Here is a 22,844-nt window from a genome sequence, read left to right as displayed (position 1 = left end):
TTTCACCAGTTATAGTCATTGTTTGTGTTTTTCACCAGTTATAGTCATTGTTTGTGTTTTCACCAGTTATAGTCATTGTTTGTGTTTTCACCAGTTATAGTCATTGTTTGTGTTTTACCAGTTATAGTCCATTGTTTGTGTTTTTCACCAGTTATAGTCATTGTTTGTGTTTCACCAGTTATAGTCATTGTTTGTGTTTTACCAGTTATAGTCATTGTTTGTGTTTTTCACCAGTTATAGTCATTGTTTGTGTTTCACCAGTTATAGTCATTGTTTGTGTTTTCACCAGTTATAGTCATTGTTTGTGTTTCACCAGTTATAGTCATTGTTTGTGTTTCACCAGTTATAGTCATTGTTTGTGTGTTTCACCAGTTATAGTCATTGTTTGTGTTTCACCAGTTATAGTCATTGTTTGTGTTTCACCAGTTATAGTCATTGTTTGTGTTTCACCAGTTATAGTCATTGTTTGTGTGTTTCACCAGTTATAGTCATTGTTTGTGTTTTTCACCAGTTATAGTCATTGTTTGTGTTTTTCACCAGTTATACTCATTGCTTGTGTTTCACCAGTTATAGTCATTGTTTATGTTTCACCAGTTATTGTCATTGTTTGTGTTTTTCACCATTTATAGTCATTGTTTGTGTTTCACCAGTTATAGTCATTGTTTGTGTTTTTCACCAGTTATAGTCATTGTTTGTGTTTCACCAGTTATAGTCATTGTTTGTGTTTTTCACCAGTTATAGTCATTGTTTGTGTTTCACCAGTTATAGTCATTGTTTGTGTTTTACCAGTTATAGTCATTGTTTGTGTTTTCACCAGTTATAGTCATTGTTGTGTTTCACCAGTTATAGTCATTGTTTTTGTTTCACCAGTTATAGTCATTGTTTTGTTTCACCAGTTATAGTCATTGTTTGTGTTTTTCACCAGTTATAGTCATTGTTTGTGTTTCACCAGTTATAGTCATTGTTTGTGTTTCACCAGTTATAGTCATTGTTTGTGTTTCACCAGTTATAGTCATTGTTTGTGTTTTCACCAGTTATAGTCATTGTTTGTGTTTCACCAGTTATAGTCATTGTTTGTGTTTTCACCAGTTATAGTCATTGTTTGTGTTTCACCAGTTATAGTCATTGTTTGTGTTTTTCACCAGTTATAGTCATTGTTTGTGTTTCACCAGTTATAGTCATTGTTTGTGTTTTTCACCAGTTATAGTCATTGTTTGTGTTTCACCAGTTATAGTCATTGTTTGTGTTTTTCACCAGTTATAGTCATTGTTTGTGTTTTCACCAGTTATAGTCATTGTTTGTGTTTTTCACCAGTTATAGTCATTGTTTGTGTTTCACCAGTTATAGTCATTGTTTGTGTTTCACCAGTTATAGTCATTGTTTGTGTGTTTCACCAGTTATAGTCATTGTTTGTGTTTTCACCAGTTATAGTCATTGTTTATGTTTCACCAGTTATAGTCATTGTTTGTGTTTTTCACCATTTATAGTCATTGTTTGTGTTTCACCAGTTATAGTCATTGTTTGTGTGTTTCACCAGTTATAGTCATTGTTTGTGTTTCACCAGTTATAGTCATTGTTTGTGTTTCACCAGTTATAGTCATTGTTTGTGTTTTTCACCAGTTATAGTCATTGTTTGTGTTTCACCAGTTATAGTCATTGTTTGTGTGTTTCACCAGTTATAGTCATTGTTTGTGTTTCACCAGTTATAGTCATTGTTTGTGTTTCACCAGTTATAGTCATTGTTTGTGTTTTTCACCAGTTATAGTCATTGTTTGTGTTTCACCAGTTATAGTCATTGTTTGTGTTTTCACCAGTTATAGTCATTGTTTGTGTTTTCACCAGTTATAGTCATTGTTTGTGTTTTCACCAGTTATAGTCATTGTTTGTGTTTCACCAGTTATAGTCATTGTTTGTGTTTCACCAGTTATAGTCATTGTTTGTGTTTTACCAGTTATAGTCATTGTTTGTGTTTTCACCAGTTATAGTCATTGTTTGTGTTTCACCAGTTATAGTCATTGTTTGTGTTTCACCAGTTATAGTCATTGTTTGTGTTTTTCACCAGTTATAGTCATTGTTTGTGTGTTTTACCAGTTATAGTCATTGTTTGTGTTTCACCAGTTATAGTCATTGTTTGTGTTTCACCAGTTATAGTCATTGTTTGTGTTTCACCAGTTATAGTCATTGTTTGTGTTTTACCAGTTATAGTCATTGTCATTGTTTCACCAGTTATAGTCATTGTTGTGTTTTCATATCAGTTATAGTCATTGTTTGTGTGTTTCACCAGTTATAGTCATTGTTTGTGTTTTCACCAGTTATAGTCATTGTTTGTGTTTCACCAGTTATGTCATTGTTTGTGTTCACCAGTTATAGTCATTGTTTGTGTTTTCACCAGTTATAGTCATTGTTTGTGTTTTTCACCAGTTATAGTCATTGTTTGTGTTTTTCACCAGTTATAGTCATTGTTTGTGTTTTTCACCAGTTATAGTCATTGTTTGTGTTTCACCAGTTATAGTCATTGTTTGTGTTTTTCACCAGTTATAGTCATTGTTTGTGTTTCACCAGTTATAGTCATTGTTTGTGTTTCACCAGTTATAGTCATTGTTTGTGTTTTCACCAGTTATAGTCATTGTTTGTGTTTTTCACCAGTTATAGTCATTGTTTGTGTTTTTCACCAGTTATAGTCATTGTTTGTGTTTCACCAGTTATAGTCATTGTTTGTGTTTCACCAGTTATAGTCATTGTTTGTGTTTCACCAGTTATAGTCATTGTTTGTGTTTTACCAGTTATAGTCATTGTTTGTGTTTTACCAGTTATAGTCATTGTTTGTGTTTCACCAGTTATAGTCATTGTTTGTGTTTCACCAGTTATAGTCATTGTTTGTGTTTCACCAGTTATAGTCATTGTTTGTGTTTCACCAGTTATAGTCATTGTTTGTGTTTCACCAGTTATAGTCATTGTTTGTGTTTCACCAGTTATAGTCATTGTTTGTGTTTTTCACCAGTTATAGTCATTGTTTGTGTTTCACCAGTTATAGTCATTGTTTGTGTTTCACCAGTTATAGTCATTGTTTGTGTTTCACCAGTTATAGTCATTGTTTGTGTTTCACCAGTTATAGTCATTGTTTGTGTTTCACCAGTTATAGTCATTGTTTGTGTTTTTCACCAGTTATAGTCATTGTTTGTGTTTTACCAGTTATAGTCATTGTTTGTGTTTCACCAGTTATAGTCATTGTTTGTGTTTTTCACCAGTTATAGTCATTGTTTGTGTTTCACCAGTTATAGTCATTGTTTGTGTTTTTCACCAGTTATAGTCATTGTTTGTGTTTTCACCAGTTATAGTCATTGTTTGTGTTTTTCACCATTTATAGTCATTGTTTGTGTTTCACCAGTTATAGTCATTGTTTGTGTGTTTCACCAGTTATATGCATTGTTTGTGTTTCACCAGTTATAGTCATTGTTTGTGTTTTTCACCAGTTATAGTCATTGTTTGTGTTTTACCAGTTATAGTCATTGTTTGTGTTTTACCAGTTATAGTCATTGTTTGTGTTTTTCACCAGTTATAGTCATTGTTTGTGTTTCACCAGTTATAGTCATTGTTTGTGTGTTTCACCAGTTATAGTCATTGTTTGTGTTTCACCAGTTATAGTCATTGTTTGTGTTTTACCAGTTATAGTCATTGTTTGTGTTTCACCAGTTATAGTCATTGTTTGTGTTTTACCAGTTATAGTCATTGTTTGTGTTTCACCAGTTATAGTCATTGTTTGTGTTTTACCAGTTATAGTCATTGTTTGTGTTTTACAAGTTGTAGTCATTGTTTGTGTTTTACCAGTTATAGTCATTGTTTGTGTTTTTCACCAGTTATAGTCATTGTTTGTGTTTCACCAGTTATAGTCATTGTTTGTGTTTCACCAGTTATAGTCATTGTTTGTGTTTCACCAGTTATAGTCATTGTTTGTGTTTTACCAGTTATAGTCATTGTTTGTGTTTTACCAGTTATAGTCATTGTTTGTGTTTCACCAGTTATAGTCATTGTTTGTGTTTTTACCAGTTATAGTCATTGTTTGTGTTTCACCAGTTATAGTCATTGTTTGTGTTTCACCAGTTATAGTCATTGTTTGTGTTTCACCAGTTATAGTCATTGTTTGTGTTTCACCAGTTATAGTCATTGTTTGTGTTTTTCACCAGTTATAGTCATTGTTTGTGTTTCACCAGTTATAGTCATTGTTTGTGTTTTTCACCAGTTATAGTCATTGTTTGTGTTTCACCAGTTATAGTCATTGTTTGTGTTTCACCAGTTATAGTCATTGTTTGTGTTTTTCACCAGTTATAGTCATTGTTTGTGTTTTTCACCAGTTATAGTCATTGTTTGTGTTTCACCAGTTATAGTCATTGTTTGTGTTTCACCAGTTATAGTCATTGTTTGTGTTTCACCAGTTATAGTCATTGTTTGTGTTTTCACCAGTTATAGTCATTGTTTGTGTTTCACCAGTTATAGTCATTGTTTGTGTTTCACCAGTTATAGTCATTGTTTGTGTTTCACAGTTATAGTCATTGTTTGTGTTTTACCAGTTATAGTCATTGTTTGTGTTTCACCAGTTATAGTCATTGTTTGTGTTTCACCAGTTATAGTCATTGTTTGTGTTTCACCAGTTATAGTCATTGTTTGTGTTTTACCAGTTATAGTCATTGTTTGTGTTTTACCAGTTATAGTCATTGTTTGTGTTTTTCACCAGTTATAGTCATTGTTTGTGTTTTACCAGTTATAGTCATTGTTTGTGTTTCACCAGTTATAGTCATTGTTTGTGTTTTACCAGTTATAGTCATTGTTTGTGTTTCACCAGTTATAGTCATTGTTTGTGTTTCACCAGTTATAGTCATTGTTTGTGTTTTTCACCAGTTATAGTCATTGTTTGTGTTTCACCAGTTATAGTCATTGTTTGTGTTTTACCAGTTATAGTCATTGTTTGTGTTTCACCAGTTATAGTCATTGTTTGTGTTTCACCAGTTATAGTCATTGTTTGTGTGTTTCACCAGTTATAGTCATTGTTTGTGTTTCACCAGTTATAGTCATTGTTTGTGTTTTTCACCAGTTATAGTCATTGTTTGTGTTTCACCAGTTATAGTCATTGTTTGTGTTTTACCAGTTTGTGTTTTTTACCAGTTATAGTCATTGTTTGTGTTTCACCAGTTATAGTCATTGTTTGTGTTTCACCAGTTATAGTCATTGTTTGTGTTTCACCAGTTATAGTCATTGTTTGTGTTTCACCAGTTATAGTCATTGTTTGTGTTTCACCAGTTATAGTCATTGTTTGTGTTTTACCAGTTATAGTCATTGTTTGTGTTTCACCAGTTATAGTCATTGTTTGTGTTTCACCAGTTATAGTCATTGTTTGTGTTTCACCAGTTATAGTCATTGTTTGTGTTTTACCAGTTATAGTCATTGTTTGTGTTTCACCAGTTATAGTCATTGTTTGTGTTTCACCAGTTATAGTCATTGTTTGTGTTTTCACCAGTTATAGTCATTGTTTGTGTTTTACCAGTTATAGTCATTGTTTGTGTTTTTCACCAGTTATAGTCATTGTTTGTGTTTCACCAGTTATAGTCATTGTTTGTGTTTTCACCAGTTATAGTCATTGTTTGTTTTTCACCAGTTATAGTCATTGTTTGTGTTTTTCACCAGTTATAGTCATTGTTTGTGTTTCACCAGTTATAGTCATTGTTTGTGTTTTACCAGTTATAGTCATTGTTTGTGTTTCACCAGTTTTAGTCATTGTTTGTGTTTTTCACCAGTTATAGTCATTGTTTGTGTTTCACCAGTTATAGTCATTGTTTGTGTTTTACCAGTTATAGTCATTGTTTGTGTTTCACCAGTTATAGTCATTGTTTGTGTTTTTCACCAGTTATAGTCATTGTTTGTGTTTCACCAGTTATAGTCATTGTTTGTGTGTTTCACCAGTTATAGTCATTGTTTGTGTTTCACCAGTTATAGTCATTGTTTGTGTTTTTCACCAGTTATAGTCATTGTTTGTGTTTCACCAGTTATAGTCATTGTTTGTGTTTTTCACCAGTTATAGTCATTGTTTGTGTTTTTCACCAGTTATAGTCATTGTTTATGTTTCACCAGTTATAGTCATTGTTTGTGTTTTTCACCAGTTATAGTCATTGTTTGTGTTTCACCAGTTATAGTCATTGTTTGTGTTTTTCACCAGTTATAGTCATTGTTTGTGTTTCACCAGTTATAGTCATTGTTTGTGTTTTTCACCAGTTATAGTCATTGTTTGTGTTTCACCAGTTATAGTCATTGTTTGTGTTTCACCAGTTATAGTCATTGTTTGTGTTTCACCAGTTATAGTCATTGTTTGTGTTTCACCAGTTATAGTCATTGTTTGTGTTTCACCAGTTATAGTCATTGTTTGTGTTTTTCACCAGTTATAGTCATTGTTTGTGTTTCACCAGTTATAGTCATTGTTTGTGTTTCACCAGTTATAGTCATTGTTTGTGTTTTATCAGTTATAGTCATTGTTTGTGTTTTACCAGTTATAGTCATTGTTTGTGTTTCACCAGTTATAGTCATTGTTTGTGTTTCACCAGTTATAGTCATTGTTTGTGTTTTACCAGTTATAGTCATTGTTTGTGTTTTACCAGTTATAGTCATTGTTTGTGTTTCACCAGTTATAGTCATTGTTTGTGTTTGAGTTTCACCAGTTATAGTCATTGTTTGTGTTTCACCAGTTATAGTCATTGTTTGTGTTTTTCACCAGTTATAGTCATTGTTTGTGTTTCACCAGTTATAGTCATTGTTTGTGTTTCACCAGTTATAGTCATTGTTTGTGTTTCACCAGTTATAGTCATTGTTTGTGTTTCACCAGTTATAGTCATTGTTTGTGTTTCACCAGTTATAGTCATTGTTTGTGTGTTTCACCAGTTATAGTCATTGTTTGTGTTTCACCAGTTATAGTCATTGTTTGTGTTTCACCAGTTATAGTCATTGTTTGTGTTTTACCAGTTATAGTCATTGTTTGTGTTTTACCAGTTATAGTCATTGTTTGTGTTTCACCAGTTATAGTCATTGTTTGTGTTTCACCAGTTATAGTCATTGTTTGTGTTTTTCACCAGTTATAGTCATTGTTTGTGTTTCACCAGTTATAGTCATTGTTTGTGTTTCACCAGTTATAGTCATTGTTTGTGTTTCACCAGTTATAGTCATTGTTTGTGTTTCACCAGTTATAGTCATTGTTTGTGTTTTTCACCAGTTATAGTCATTGTTTGTGTTTCACCAGTTATAGTCATTGTTTGTGTTTTTACCAGTTATAGTCATTGTTTGTGTTTCACCAGTTATAGTCATTGTTTGTGTTTCACCAGTTATAGTCATTGTTTGTGTTTCACCAGTTATAGTCATTGTTTGTGTTTCACCAGTTATAGTCATTGTTTGTGTTTCACCAGTTATAGTCATTGTTTGTGTTTCACCAGTTATAGTCATTGTTTGTGTTTCACCAGTTATAGTCATTGTTTGTGTTTCACCAGTTATAGTCATTGTTTGTGTTTCACCAGTTATAGATTGTTTGTGTTTTTCACCAGTTATAGTCATTGTTTGTGTTTCACCAGTTATAGTCATTGTTTGTGTTTTTCACCAGTTATAGTCATTGTTTGTGTTTCACCAGTTATAGTCATTGTTTGTGTTTTACCAGTTATAGTCATTGTTTGTGTTTTACCAGTTATAGTCATTGTTTGTGTTTCACCAGTTATAGTCATTGTTTGTGTTTCACCAGTTATAGTCATTGTTTGTGTTTCACCAGTTATAGTCATTGTTTGTGTTTCACCAGTTATAGTCATTGTTTGTGTTTTACCAGTTATAGTCATTGTTTGTGTTTTACCAGTTATAGTCATTGTTTGTGTTTCACCAGTTATAGTCATTGTTTGTGTTTCACCAGTTATAGTCATTGTTTATGTTTCACCAGTTATAGTCATTGTTTGTGTTTCACCAGTTATAGTCATTGTTTGTGTTTCACCAGTTATAGTCATTGTTTGTGTTTTTCACCAGTTATAGTCATTGTTTGTGTTTCACCAGTTATAGTCATTGTTTGTGTTTCACCAGTTATAGTCATTGTTTGTGTTTCACCAGTTATAGTCATTGTTTGTGTTTCACCAGTTATACTCATTGTTTGTGTTTCACCAGTTATAATCATTGTTTGTGTTTCACCAGTTATAGTCATTGTTTGTGTTTCACCAGTTATAGTCATTGTTTGTGTTTCACCAGTTATAGTCATTGTTTGTGTTTCACCAGTTATAGGCATTGTTTGTGTTTCACCAGTTATAGTCATTGTTTGTGTTTCACCAGTTATAGTCATTGTTTGTGTTTTCACCAGTTATAGTCATTGTTTGTGTTTCACAAGTTATAGTCATTGTTTGTGTTTCACCAGTTGTAGTCATTGTTTGTGTTTCACCAGTTGTAGTCATTGTTTGTGTTTCACCAGTTATAGTCATTGTTTGTGTTTCACCAGTTATAGTCATTGTTTGTGTTTCACCAGTTATAGTCATTGTTTGTGTTTCACCAGTTATAGTCATTGTTTGTGTTTCACCAGTTATAGTCATTGTTTGTGTTTCACCAGTTATAGTCATTGTTTGTGTTTCACCAGTTATAGTCATTGTTTGTGTTTCACCAGTTATACTCATTGTTCGTGGGTGGTTAAGTCGTTTGATGACATCATGTATCATTATGTACTTCGTAAGCCGTTAAAGAAATAAGCGTGTGTTTAAATCTTATGTTTTTGAAACTAAGCTACAACGCGGATACAGTTGTTTAAGTTGTGGCTATTGCAAACAATTCTGAATGAATATACACACATATATATATATGTTTATGGAAACATGTACAGAACCTCTTTGGTGCGGGAAGATAGAAATTAAGACGTTTTTATTTTGAGATCAAGCTTATGTCGTTTTCTCTGAATAAATACGCTCTCTTAAACACATGACGACAAAATCCAAACATACCCGTAAGGGTAGATAACTCTGTAATATACAAGGACGATAATGACAAAAAGTTGCCATCTAAGTCCAACTAACAAACCACTGCTTAATAACAAATATCGAACGAAACAATCGATCAATATCTTATTAGCCATAAGACTTACGGAAATAAACAAACTGAATTGAATCGAATCGATGGCTGATACTGTGTTTACTTGTAATACTTGTAATAATTCAAATTTTTATGTTACATTCATTTCTATTGGTTAGATGTTTGAGGTTTTGTTTGCATAGACATCGAGTATTGTTACGTCATACACGAAGAACGTTTTCGCGGTAAAATTTATTAGCGACACTGTCATTGGCCAAACTCAAATACGGGCGTAAATATCAATGCGCAACATCTGAATGTGTTTAATTGTAGAAATAAGTAAAAGGAAAAATAAATGCATAGTTAGTTACTTTCTTATAGTTATTCAGATAAAAAAAAAACGGACGGACATTTCTTTTCATAGACGCTTCCCATTAATGATGAATGTCCTTCCACGAAGTAGTAATGGGAAATAATTTCCGTCCGCTTTTTGTGTATAACTTCATCACCCAATATCAAACGATATTGAAAATAATGCTTAAATGTTATATAGATAATACACAAGATTTAAATAGACAAACACTTACTGTGGCCTACGTTTTCACTTCAAGATCTGGACCTAAGACCTGTAGGTATATGGTCGTCGTAGTGCGAGTGGAAACATCTAAGATAGCTACACGGTGAACTGTTATAAGTACTATAAAGTTAACAAAAAGCTACAGATCCGTGCCAACGCATCACTTGACAAGAAGGACAGATAATATCTATTATCAAAAATGGGTCATTTAATGTCGCATCAGTGATTTTAAAATGCTTTCTTCAGATACTCCGTATAGATTAATCGACAAGCTAATTTTACACCATAATTTTTTTACACGCTTTGCTAAAACCCTTTAAGGTTCTCGTAAAAAAACATGACTGGGTTGTTTAATTTATGAGAGAGTGTCATTTTACACATTGCGTGGTGTCACTTTACATCATCCATTTCTGCCATTGGATCAGTATCTACACCACCCGTTTTGGATCAGGAAGTACATACCTTATACTAAATTTAACTCGGCAGTTAAGTGATGGCCAGTTAAATCGTGCGTTGGGTTCCGGTTGTGTCAAGCAACAACACTAATTGAGAACCAATTGCGGAAGTAAGTTGTGCTCTGAACTGTGCAAGGTATTTATAAACTTCTGCCTACCGGATGTCTTGTTTATGTGTTCAGAGAAAACAAATAAACTGTCCCTGTTTATAATAACATTATGCTATTTGTTATCTTTAGTACACAAACATTGTATAATATGCCCTACTATAGTATATGTACTGCAGGATACAGATGCATTTAGATTCGTTCCGGTTAAACAATGACGGTCGCTGGTGACTTTCTTTCTCGATATGTTTTTAATTGTTCTTTATGCTTGTAGCAATGAATTGTTTTTTCAATCAAAACAAGATTGACATACATATCCTAGGCGACATTATATTTATCTGTCGCCACGAAACAAACTTAATCTCAGCATTTCACAAACCCAATATCAGGTCTCTATAAGCTCCTTTGTTATTAACAAGAAGTCATTTAAATATTTTAGCCTCATGGACAGGTGACCTTGAATGTTCAAGGTCACCTCGACTCAGTTTCATGCACATTCCTTAACTTTAAGGAATGTTCCTTATCCTAAATTTCCCCACAAAAACACATTACAAAAGATAAGGAAAAATCTTAAGTAAAGGAACCTTCCATAAGGTTTTAATGATTTCCTTTGGACAATTTTAAGTAAAGGAATTCCTTAGGTTTAAGGACTGTTCGTGAAACTGGGCCCTGGTACCCCTTCATTCCAGCATTCTGTACGTCAAATTGCTGGACTACAGATGTCCTGCTTTTGGAGAAGTTGTTTAAGGTGAAAAATGTATGGTAAATAAATTTCATATTTTAGCCATTGTATTACAATGTTTACTATTAACTCTGTATTGGAAAGGCGTATTGTTTACATAATGACATTTTCACGGAAATGTTTTTTTTCTTTCTTTAATCATTTGATATCAAATATAACTCAAAATTTGAAAACCTCTATTTAAATGACTTCCTTTATAAAACAAATGATATCACTTGCTTGTTAAAATAACAGTGGTGACATGAACGCTGAACCTACAGTGCAGCAACACATGCGATAATGAGACGGTAAAGTTATTAGTGTTCTGAATTCAGTTCATACCCAGTCTAGCTAAGTTTAAATTTGGAATTTTAAAACGGTCGCCTTTTACCTTTGGGGCGATATACACCTTACATTTGTACCTCTTAAATATTTGCTTTTATAACGTCAGGTTTTATGTATAAATTTAAACATATTACTTTTTCAAACTAAATCATCTTAGCAAAATAAAATTGCTGAGTGAATTTGTTATCCGCATTTTTGTCTTATTCTCCCTGCAAATTGTACCGAATATTTTCCATTATGCATAAAGAAAGGATATTTAGGAAAGTTTGGTATTCGACAGTAAGGTTATAAAATACCCATAAAAACAACATCGACCAGATAGAGTTCAGCTTTTATTGAAGAACAATCTATATGTGGAACAATACGAAAATGGCGCGGAAACGACGTTACAGAGACTCAACGACGTAAGGTATAATCCATTTATACACCAATATGATCATTCATTTTAATATATTTTATTTTGTCACATTGTCTGAAAAAATGATTATATCAATGATGTCAGTGTTTGAATAACTACATTTGTGTACAATCAGAGAACTGCATGGACTTCAAGCATACATACAATAATTAAATTCCTGAAACATACATGTACTTAAGTTATAAATATTAATTATTGGTTAGAATTTGTTTTTCAGGATATTAAATAGTGTATATATGCCAGGAGTCAATACAATTATATAATTTATTTAGGTTCATTATGTCAAAATACATTTGAAGCATTAATTATCAGGTATATGTTGAAATATTTTCAGGAATTTAAATATTGTACAGCTTGTATGTACATTTATGCTTGTTGTTATTGCTGTTATATCATTTATTTAAGCTCTTGTCTATTTACTTCCGATGTATCAATTATAAGGTATATATTGAAATTTATTTTCAGAATTGTAAATATCGTATATATGCTTGGAATCATTGATGTTACGTAATTCATTTAAACTCATAATTTAAAGGTACATCCGAACTATTGATTGTTAGGTACCGTGTATAATTCGGATGTTAATTTCCTAGGTAGCTTCCGTGGTCGAATATGTGCTTTACCTGCCTTTTCATATAATCGTTGTCACAGTAGTCATATTTCCTGACTGGCATGCAAGGTCAAACAATTGAGCTATTTTTTAATTTACTAAAATTTTTGACCATTTTATTTTTTCCTGATAATATTGTTTACACGTTATGTAGTATGTGTCCTAGTTCGTAATCTGAAGCAATCCTTTGGGTCACCTTCCTGGGCACAGCACTTCAAAATGTCATTATGCTAATAACAAGCAAACAACTATTATCAAGTCAAGATAAAATAATTTCTGCTTATATGAATTTTTCAAGAAAAAAACAAAACAAAAACAAAAACGATTTTTAGAGCTCAATTCTTTACTTACTTGCAGATTTTTTGGAAATATATAACCACAAACGTTGCAACAAATGAGAAATGCAAATTTCACTAATTATGTGATTGAGTTAATCGTCTTTTGAACAACCGAGTCCTGGTTTCCAGTACGGCTTTACAAAATGGATTATTTTTCTGATTTTATTCATAAAGGTGGAGTAAAGTGGCGGTATGTTGTCAGGCTCGGGATGTTTCCTCAGTGATTGAGTAGTTTGATAAGGCGATGTTTTCCTGTGTTATAGAATATTCATTACTCGATTCGGTTCAATGATGGTAACACTTAAGTTTCTCCGGTAGACAACATGAAGTGGAACAATTGTGTTTTTGAGAAAGGCGACGCATCCTTGATAGCAGTCCCTTTATTTCTGTCCGAAATTTTCTACTTCTGTAACAATAAAACAACAAAATCCATCGAGTTATTAAAAGCTTCTAGTAAATCGGACACAGGACGGACAATAAGGACCACCAACACGGGGATGGGACCGCCGCTCACCGTCGTCAGGAGAAAAACGATCACAAAACGTGATAAAAATCACCACTTTTGTCATACGTAATTCCTTCAGCTGTAAGGGCGTCAGTGCTTCCCCCAAGTTCCTGGCAATGGATCTAGATTTGTAGATGAGCGAAGTCATCAAACAGATATTACAGACGAAGACGCCAATAACAGAAAAACCAAAATACATGCACATCCCTACTAAAATGGCGCCAACATAAAACTCTTGGTCGAGCATCATTATACGAGGCGTTTTAAGGTGAGTAATTGAACCATTGGTCGGAACAATTTCCAGGAAGCTTGATAGGCATGGAGAAGAGAATTACAGGTCCAACTAGCAAAATAATAACAATACTACCAATAGCAAGTCGACTGGTGAAAATATGTTTCACGTGATACGGTACACAGATATAAGTCTTTCAATCGCGACTAATAGTAGAACCATGTTAGACCAAAATATTGGTAGACGGTGACCGAAGCTGAGTAAAATAGTTCGTCTGCTTTCAGTCCACTTGTCGACGAAAAAGTCATAATTTCTGGAGACGACCGTCGGTATGCTCGTCACAAGTGCGATCATGTCAAAAACGGCCAAACATGCGAGAAATAAGATCGTGGAAGTAGATGTCTTTCTTATCCGTCTCGTGTAGAATCGGATGGTCAGTATGGTGAGAGGAATACCGATGACGGTCACGAGTAGGACCGGTATATATAGTAAGCTGTACTCATAATCAACCGTCATACCGAGAGACAGTTGATTTTGAGTATCTGTCTGATGTTGTCCACGACACGTATAGTCGACGGCAAAATGACCGCACGAAAAGCACATACAGCTGTTTGATCTTAAGTAAAATCAGGTTTTGTTTTCCTGCAGAACTTTTTTATGAAACGAAGTGAACAAAGGACTTCTTCCGTCGCTGAATAAATATGAAACCAAATTGAATGGATTAAAGATGATCTAGACTGGCGTTTTCCTTCTAATATGCTTTCAATAAATTTCTTTGATGAACACGTTTTGTACAACGTGATCGTGTTAGATGTTACAATATATATACACACATATAGAAAAAACAAAACTAAAACAAATCTGCGATCGATCTCTAACGTATATATATATATATATGTATGGAACTTTTAATGACTTTGATAGTGACGTTATCTCTATTGATTAATTCATCAAACCAAATCAATTTAAATATATGCTAAAATAGCATATATTGTGTCAATTCTTATTCTTTTGTCATATATGTAAATCGAACACTTATTCATTAAGGTGTGTTTTTTATTTTCCATATATTTACGCACCATGAGCTTTGTGAGTGCCTTTTTATTTCTAATTCTTTTGTGTTAAGTTGAAAGTGATATTCATTATAATGATAACGCTGTAATATGTAATGTCTGTGATATATCTCATGTTGTAAATATCGTATATTCTTATGTCAACCATTTGGGGAATAGAACGACTGGTTCGCCCGTTGTCAGTATAATGTGACCGGGTGTGGTGTGTTGCTTGGTGTCTTCGGTGGCATGCTTCAGTGATATAGCACTATAAAAAGGACAATAGTTCCACTATACAAGAAGACACAACACGAATATACCGCAGTCTCCCAAAACACGCACCTCGCACTACATACATGCAATACACTGCATACATGGGAGGCCGTCCTTACATGATCTTAACTGTTAATAGGACGTTAATTAAACCAAACAAACAAAGTCAACCATTTGGAAGACGAGTCTCTGACCTTAAAGTAAGATCGATTTGAAATAAAGGCTATTATTATTTTACTTTTATCCATTCAACCATATATAGAAAATGGGCTTAAAATCATTATTTTAACCAATTATCTGATCGATCCTTAAATAAAACACGTGCATCGATGTGTTTACAGCCGACGCAGTAACAGTAACCAAACAGAAAATAAAAACTTACCTGACAGTGGTGATCAATGTAGTAAATATTGTCAGTTTGATTCCAAATATGTCCTGTAAGAAGCGAAACCAGTTGCATGAACATTCCGTCTGAATATTAAAGTGAATATTGTCAGTATGACCACAAACTATGTCCAGTAATGGCTAGGCCCATATTCAGGGATATTACTTAACTTAAAACATCAGAGTATAAGTGAAAACTCCAAAATAAAGGAACTTTCTTAAATTAATGCAAAGCTTTCTCATGGGAAAAATACGTCAAGGAAATCCTGAAAGTCGAATATGCAGAAAGCTGCCATTGACCTAAATATAACAAATAAATCATTTCGATATGTAATAGGTACATTTTATTTCGCCTTTGGTACATGCACAATCAGTACTTCATTCCATATAGGATATAGTGTCACGGAAATTTTTCGAGGTGGAATTAATTATTTTTTTATTTCTTTTTAACTTGAAGGGAAATTAGAAGCTCAAACTTTTCAATGGTGGTAATGGTGTAAAGTAAGTAACTTTTGTAACTGGAGAAAAATACTAAATCGTCTGCTCCTGCTTTTTGATAGTGAAAAAATACCAATTGTCAGCGGTGGAGCATCTTTAATACATATCTGCATTTTTACTATGATAAAGAATACCGAGTATGTACTGAATGGTTACATCATGGAAACAATCGCTTTAAGTGATCTCTCTAAGTTAAAGAGTTTATTTTGCTGTATTCACTCTCACCTATACCAGCAGCTCATGGACTGGCCTTTTGTTGACATTGATATTGATATTGATATTGATAGAGTATTACGTTTCGACGGATGATTAGTACAATGAGGTCCAGATGTAGCTTATGTCACAATGAGTGTTTTTAAAACGGCAGTCGTCGTATGTAAATCGTCAATATTTACTTAATGTAAATCAAGCGCAAAATGATTCATATAACTTGGATATATTTTGAATGATCATATCATATTCCGTCAGAAAAAGCAGACGTTTAAAGGCAAATGTTACAAAAACAAACTAACAAAATGTCATGTTTCATGTCTATTTCTTAAGTAATATGTCAGTGAAAATTTAAGCGGTTATCTCCCTTTAACATATCGGCTGAAATTTCCATATTTGATATTTTTTGTATTTTGTAAGTACACAAGCGACCATGCTGCAATGTTATTTTTGTATGTTGTAAGGGGCCATCCAAGCTGAAAAGGCCGCCATTAGATATACTGATGTTAACAAGTATATGCTGTTTCAATTTTTATATGTTAACAAGAGCATGATTTTTTTACCACAACAAATCTACACAAGAATATTACATATATAAAAACAATTATGTACAAGACGCATCAAGGCGGCACCTTTAACGTTATGATTGACACTGTAACATGTCCTAATAAAACAGTGAAATGTTCAAGTGTGATGATCATCTGTTGGGAGCCCTTAGTGTCTAAGAATGCCCCAGAACACAACGTGTATTAAAGAATTAGAATGCTTCGGAAATATGTTTTAAAGAATCTTGAAATTTCCGTGGGCTGTTTAGAAGACCGCTGGAATCTGGGAGAGATTAATCGAGTATAAAATGGAAACACAGAGTCAATGCTATGTATTTAACATCACGTGACCATGTATTAGCCAAGAAAATATAACAGCATCGGAGCATATCTAATAAAACCTCATATTGCTGTTTGTTTTAACATTCTTTATTCTTTACTGCAATTATAAATGTTTTTTGTCAGAATTAAATCAGGATTTTAAATTGTGCATGTAAATATAGCAGTCATTTTGTTTTGATTTACAAATGTTATTAGACTGCCTCAGTTAGGGGACACATTTCAGTGAACTTCCTTACAGGGAAAGCGCTTAAATGAGTCAACGTCAGCAGACACTAGGAAACATGTACTTAGACTTTCGGCTATTAGTACAAACTTTTTACCGTGGAGAATTCCGATTATGACTAACGGGTAAGGAATCATCATCATACATTGTAAGCTAATTTTTAGCAAGAGATGGGGTCGTAAAATGTTTTTAATTAAATTCTTTTAAAGCTGACATTGTGTACGCATTAAAGCAGGATAGGTGTACGAAGTATATCAAGTTGTTAACTTGTTCTTTGTATGACATTTGCTTTTCAATGATAAATCATACTCTGAAAACATCAAGAGTTTTAAGATACATTTTCTAAAAAGAATTATTCTTTTCCTGAACCATCTGAGCACTAGCAGAATACTTTATCGATTGAGCTCGCTGGTCACCAATGATGTATCTAGTGCAGCTCCATTACATATGTTCATATTTATATTATGTGTTATTTCAACAGCGAGATTGTTGTAATAGTCGCAAAATTTAGTGGTCCCCTTCAGTTTACATAAAAAACACACAAAAACATGCGAAAAATGCTTTTTTGATTCGAATTCGAACGTGAACTCAATATTACAAAAGTATGAAAATTTCTGTACGAGTTACTTCCCTTACAAAAACGTAAGGTATACGTTTGATAATACATTTTATTACATGTAAATGAGCTGTAACCACTCTCATGCAACATATCTTTTATATAAGACAAATTATACGACAGGTTGGGAGGGTGGGATATCAGATAATAACACAATTCATTTGTCTCTGATAATGTCATTGTCCAACTTAGAGTACCGGTACCCTAATCTCGGTGAAAACTACTCTGGTCGTAATTGTAGTACGGTTACTGGAATAGCTGGAGGTTCTTACAGTCTGGTACTATACGATTGATGAGTTGTAAATATATGTAACCACATAGTACTTTGCAAAGTGGGATCCATATCGCTTCTAGTGTTCGTAAAAAAATTAAAGAGACTTTAAGGAATCACAGGACGCCTTTCATTGTGTTTCGGTACATTTCTTTAAGGCAATATTGTGAGCGAATATCGCATATATCATCGTTATATAAGTATTTCGACGACAGTATATTATAGGTAATTAGGCAATTCTTAACAATAAGTATTTATTTAATATTAAATCCTAATTTTATGACAATAACGGTAGCACCTAAAATATTGCGGATTATAAAAGATAACGGTTAAACTAGAGGATAGAATATTGATACAACATTTCAATGCCGAAGTCTTTAAATATAAGCATTTTAAAATTCCACTTGGGTGGTTCCCTACCGTAGATTTGTATACTTAATGAAAGTAAGGAATATGGCTTAGGATTTATTTATATATAGTCATACAAATATAACTGTACAAAATTTAACTATCAATGCAATCATTCTGCGCAACATCTGCAATTTCAATACAAAATTTATTAAGGTAAATATTTGTCCAATTTTTGAGCTACATCAACATACCTGAATTTTTAAAAAAAAATCGTTCCATTTTTCTAGATGCACACAAGTCTATTCGCACTGGTAGTTCTGGTAGATCGGTTAGACACATCCATTTAATTGAAAACATGGAGTAAAAACATTCGGAGCTTGACCTTTCACATTTATAAAAGTGAAAACTGTTTCTCTAATAGATATTTATTTTGTTTTCTTGTTTATTTAATTAACGTCCTACTAACAGCCAGGATTATGTACGAACGGCCTCCTATGTATGCGACGTGGCGCGTGTGTGAAGTGTGTGGTGCGTGTTTTGGGAGACTGCAGTATGTTCTTGTTCATGATTATGTTGTCCTTTATATAGTGCTATGTCACTGAAGCATGCAGACACCCAGCAATTTTACCACCAATAATATGTATGCGAAAATATAGTATAATATATATATATATATATAAGGAACGGAAAACAAAGTTTGTAAAATGTTTTAAATAGGTTTATTACATTTCAATCATATAATATGTCTTTTTAATTATGTATAATTATGTAAAGAACTAAATAGTCTTTTGATACATGCCGACTAGAATGTTTGTTAGCTATCATCCATACATTACATGCACATTTTGCCATAATTAAGTATTGTTGTTCTTAACCATATATTTATTAATGTTTAATTTGATGGATAAGGACTTTAGATTGATTAAAATAAAGATCCTTATTTTCCCTGCGTTGGATAAGAATATCTGACAACATCCAATTAGGGGTCATGTCCAGGTAACCTTTGGCAATAGCCAATCAAGTTGCTGTTGCCAGAATTTTGAATGTGACTTAAAGGGGAGGATATTGTTCAAAATAACTGTCATAATCATTTTCGTGTACGAAGTCATCTCGTCCAAACAACACAGCAAGACTAAGTGTTTTTGTATACTGTGATGGATTGCGTTGTCGATTGATGTAGCAATCAGATTGCATTATTACACCTCCTGTTCGTAATCGGTTGTTTTGTTTCAAAGAGGTTTTGTTATAAAATAGGAGAATAACACTTTATGCTTATAGAATTAATAATAATATTTATTCAGGTAAAGTAACAAATAAACATATAAGTGGCGGTTTAGTTGGACATAAAGATATCAATACATAGATATTTAACAAATGTTCACCGTAAAGTTACATATAAACAAACATAATACATGTAAATCTTTACCTTGGATAATCCACCAAAGCCACAAAGGCTTATTTCTAATGGGGTCCTCATATAATAAGTTTATGAATAATTATAAAGTGAACTTAATACACTTAACTTATTACATACTTATGAAATAATATGTTTTATATGACAATGAACAATTAAAAAATACTTAGCCTTTACACTTATCTATAGGACATTAGATAAATTAGAAATACCTATATTCACTCCGATATTGATCTTTAGAAATATCATGGAAATGTTTTTTGTCGAGACATTTAAACGACGTTTGTTATTTTCTCATTTTATATTGTCAGGGTGATTATTCAAGTTTTTTGCAACATTATAAAAGAAAGGGAGGGATTCTGGTCCTTCGACGTTAGGAACCTTATTTGGTTAACCAGGTGAATGAGACACAAATCGGTAGAAAAAGAGTTTCGAAAGCCTGATTGAAGCTCATATAAATATTGTTTACTTTCAAATATGTTTCAAGTTGCTTGTAAACAGATTTCTCTACAAATTTGGAAACTATACTAAGAATGCTAACTGGTTTATTACATTTCAATCATATAATATGTCTGTTTAATTATGTATAATTATGTAAAGAACTAAATAGTCTTTTGACACATGCCGACTAGAATGTTTGTTGTAAACTGCAGCTATCATCCATACATTACATGCACATTTTGCCATAATTAAGCATTGTTGTTCTTAACCATATATTTATTAATGTTTAATTTGATGGATAAGGACTTTAGATTGATTAAAATAAAGATCCTTATTTTCCCTGCGTTGGATAAGAAGATCTGACAACATCCAATTAGGGGTCATGTCCAGGTAACCTTTGGCAATAGCCAATCAAGTTGCTGTTGCCAGAATTTTGAATGTGACTTAAAGGGGAGGATATTGTTCAAAATAACTGTCATAATCATTTTCGTGTACGAAGTCATCTCGTCCAAACAACACAGCAAGACTAAGTGTTTTTGTATACTGTGATAAATTGCGTTGTCGATTGATGTAGCAATCAGATTGCATTATTACACCTCCTGTTCATAATCGGTTGTTTTGTTTCAAAGAGGTTTTGTTATAAAATAGGAGAATAATACTTTATGCTTATAAAATTAATAATAATATTTATTCAGGTAAAGTAACAAATAAACATATAAGTGGCGGTTTAGTTGGACATAAAGATATCAATACATAGATATATAACAAATGTTCACCGTAAAGTTACATATAAACAAACATAATACATGTAAATCTTTACCTTGGATAATCCACCAAAGCCACAAAGGCTTATTTCTAATGGGGTCCTCATATAATAAGTTTATGAATAATTATAAAGTGAACTTAATACACTTAACTTATTACATACTTATAAAATAATATGTTTTATATGACAATGGACAATTAAAAAATACTTAGCCTTTACACTTATCTATAGGACATTAGATAAATTAGAAATACCTATATTCACTCCGATATTGATCTTTAGAAATATCATGGAAATGTTTTTTGTCGAGACATTTAAACGACGTTTGTTATTTTCTCATTTTATATTGTCAGGGTGATTATTCAAGTTTTTTGCAACATTATAAAAGAAAGGGAGGGATTCTGGTCCTTCGACGTTAGGAACCTTATTTGGTTAACCAGGTGAATGAGACACAAATCGGTAGAAAAAGAGTTTCGAAAGCCTGATTGAAGCTCATATAAATATTGTTTACTTTCAAATATGTTTCAAGTTGCTTGTAAACAGATTTCTCTAAAAATTTGGAAACTATACTAAGAATGCTAACTGGTCGGTAGTTCTCTGCCTTTAACCTATCATTCTGTTTGAAAAGTGGTTTAAATTTCGCAAGTTTCATATCATCTGGTACTATTTCCTCTGATATAGATTGGTTTATCAAAAATGTGATAGGAATTTTAATAAAGTTTGCTAAATCTTATAGAAAACGAACAGGGATGTTATTGAAACCAGTGCTATTGAAAGTATTCAGGTTTAGCAGTTCCTTGAGAACGAATACTTCTTTTTACGTAAAATTTTCTTATCAAATCAGATATTGCACCATAAAGGCCTTTGCTAGGTGTTAGATATTCGACCAGTTTAGATGCAACTGTTGTAAAGAACAATTAAAGTGGTTCGCAATAGTAAGCCCTTCGTGACCGTTGTGCGACATAAAACTATTTATCACACTAATAGCCTTTTGGCCCTAACATAATTAAGCAATACTATATACATGTGTTGAATCGTACAAGTTTGTTGTGCGAAGAAAAAATAACACGAATGTTCGTAAGACACAATGTAATAACACTACTGTGACGTTAGGGGAATTTGTTTTTTTTTTGATTAACTTAAGTAATTATTAACAAGGATTTACACGAGGATTAACGCATATGTTTGGACTCGTAGCTTCATCTTTAGCCTCCTATAAATAGTTTTTGACCCTAAAAACTTTTTAAATTAACAAAATATATTTTTGTGTTTTAGAAACGTAGAGTGCCTTTACATGCGAGGATAAACTCTCTTACATAAATACCAAGATAATAAATCACCGTTATAAGCATTTGGATACGAGAGGAACAACATGGAGTGCTTGGTGTCTGCGGCAGCATGCTTTAGTGATATAGTACTATGAAAAGGGCAAGAGTTACACTATACAAGAATACAACACGAAAATACTCCCAAAACACACACACGCTACACACCGCATATATGAGAGGCTGTCCTTACATGACCCTGATTGTTACTAGGACAAACAAACAAACGACAAATAAAGCGAGAAATAGTTACCAAAATAAAGCAGTATTGGTATAAAATCCATGGTCAGACATACATCAGTATCCATTTTACTTCCTACTGGGACCTTATGGCAGCTAACGTGTCATGGCCGTAAGGCATTAAGTAATTTGATTGGTTTTTATTAAGGATATAGCCATATACATCATGCGACAGGTTATGGTCGCAATGGGACTTGTAAACCGTTTCAAGTTTGTAGGTAATCACTTTAATATATTCATTTGTATATTGATTTCAGCACTAATAGCACCTGTAAATCGTTTCATTTTTATAAATATTCAATAATAATTCATTTGCATATCAATTTCAGTATTATCGACTCATATAATCAGCTAAGAGTTATCATTTTATACATACATGCACTAATTGAAATTTACTTTGCCAACCAACATGAAGGGAGTAGGTTTGACCGATAACAGTTTAATGAGTTATGTTGTGTGTGTACTTGTGCGACGTTACTGGCTTGCCACTGATACCAGTATATAAATGGACAAAATTTGCACTAT

General features: G+C 32.7%; 1 protein-coding gene and 1 long non-coding RNA gene across 4 annotated transcripts in view; both read right to left on the bottom strand.

The window, feature by feature from the left end:
* Nucleotides 1-10,230, bottom strand: part of LOC138310564 (uncharacterized) — a 41,869-nt gene extending 31,639 nt beyond the window's left edge. Inside the window, exon 1 of one of the 3 annotated variants that reach the window (XM_069251834.1) lies at nt 10,100-10,230. The gene's annotated coding sequence lies outside the window, so the exon portion shown is untranslated. Of the gene's footprint in view, nt 1-9,647; nt 9,829-10,099 lie in introns of those variants that run through there. The other 2 variants (XM_069251835.1, XM_069251833.1) reach the window with 2 other exon arrangements.
* A 2,388-nt stretch (nt 10,231-12,618) lies between these two features.
* Nucleotides 12,619-22,844, bottom strand: part of LOC138311183 (uncharacterized) — a 70,811-nt gene continuing 60,585 nt past the window's right edge. Inside the window, exons 2-3 of the long non-coding RNA XR_011206543.1 lie at nt 15,076-15,128; nt 12,619-13,037 (exon numbers count right to left, since the gene is read on the bottom strand). This is a non-coding gene — a long non-coding RNA (uncharacterized lncRNA). The remainder of the gene's footprint in view (nt 13,038-15,075; nt 15,129-22,844) is intronic.

This window comes from Argopecten irradians, chromosome 16, assembly GCF_041381155.1.
Source record: "Argopecten irradians isolate NY chromosome 16, Ai_NY, whole genome shotgun sequence".
Taxonomy (NCBI): domain Eukaryota; kingdom Metazoa; phylum Mollusca; class Bivalvia; order Pectinida; family Pectinidae; genus Argopecten; species Argopecten irradians.
The sequence above is the reverse complement of the archived record's forward strand: the minus strand, read 5'-3'. Positions and strand labels throughout refer to the sequence as shown.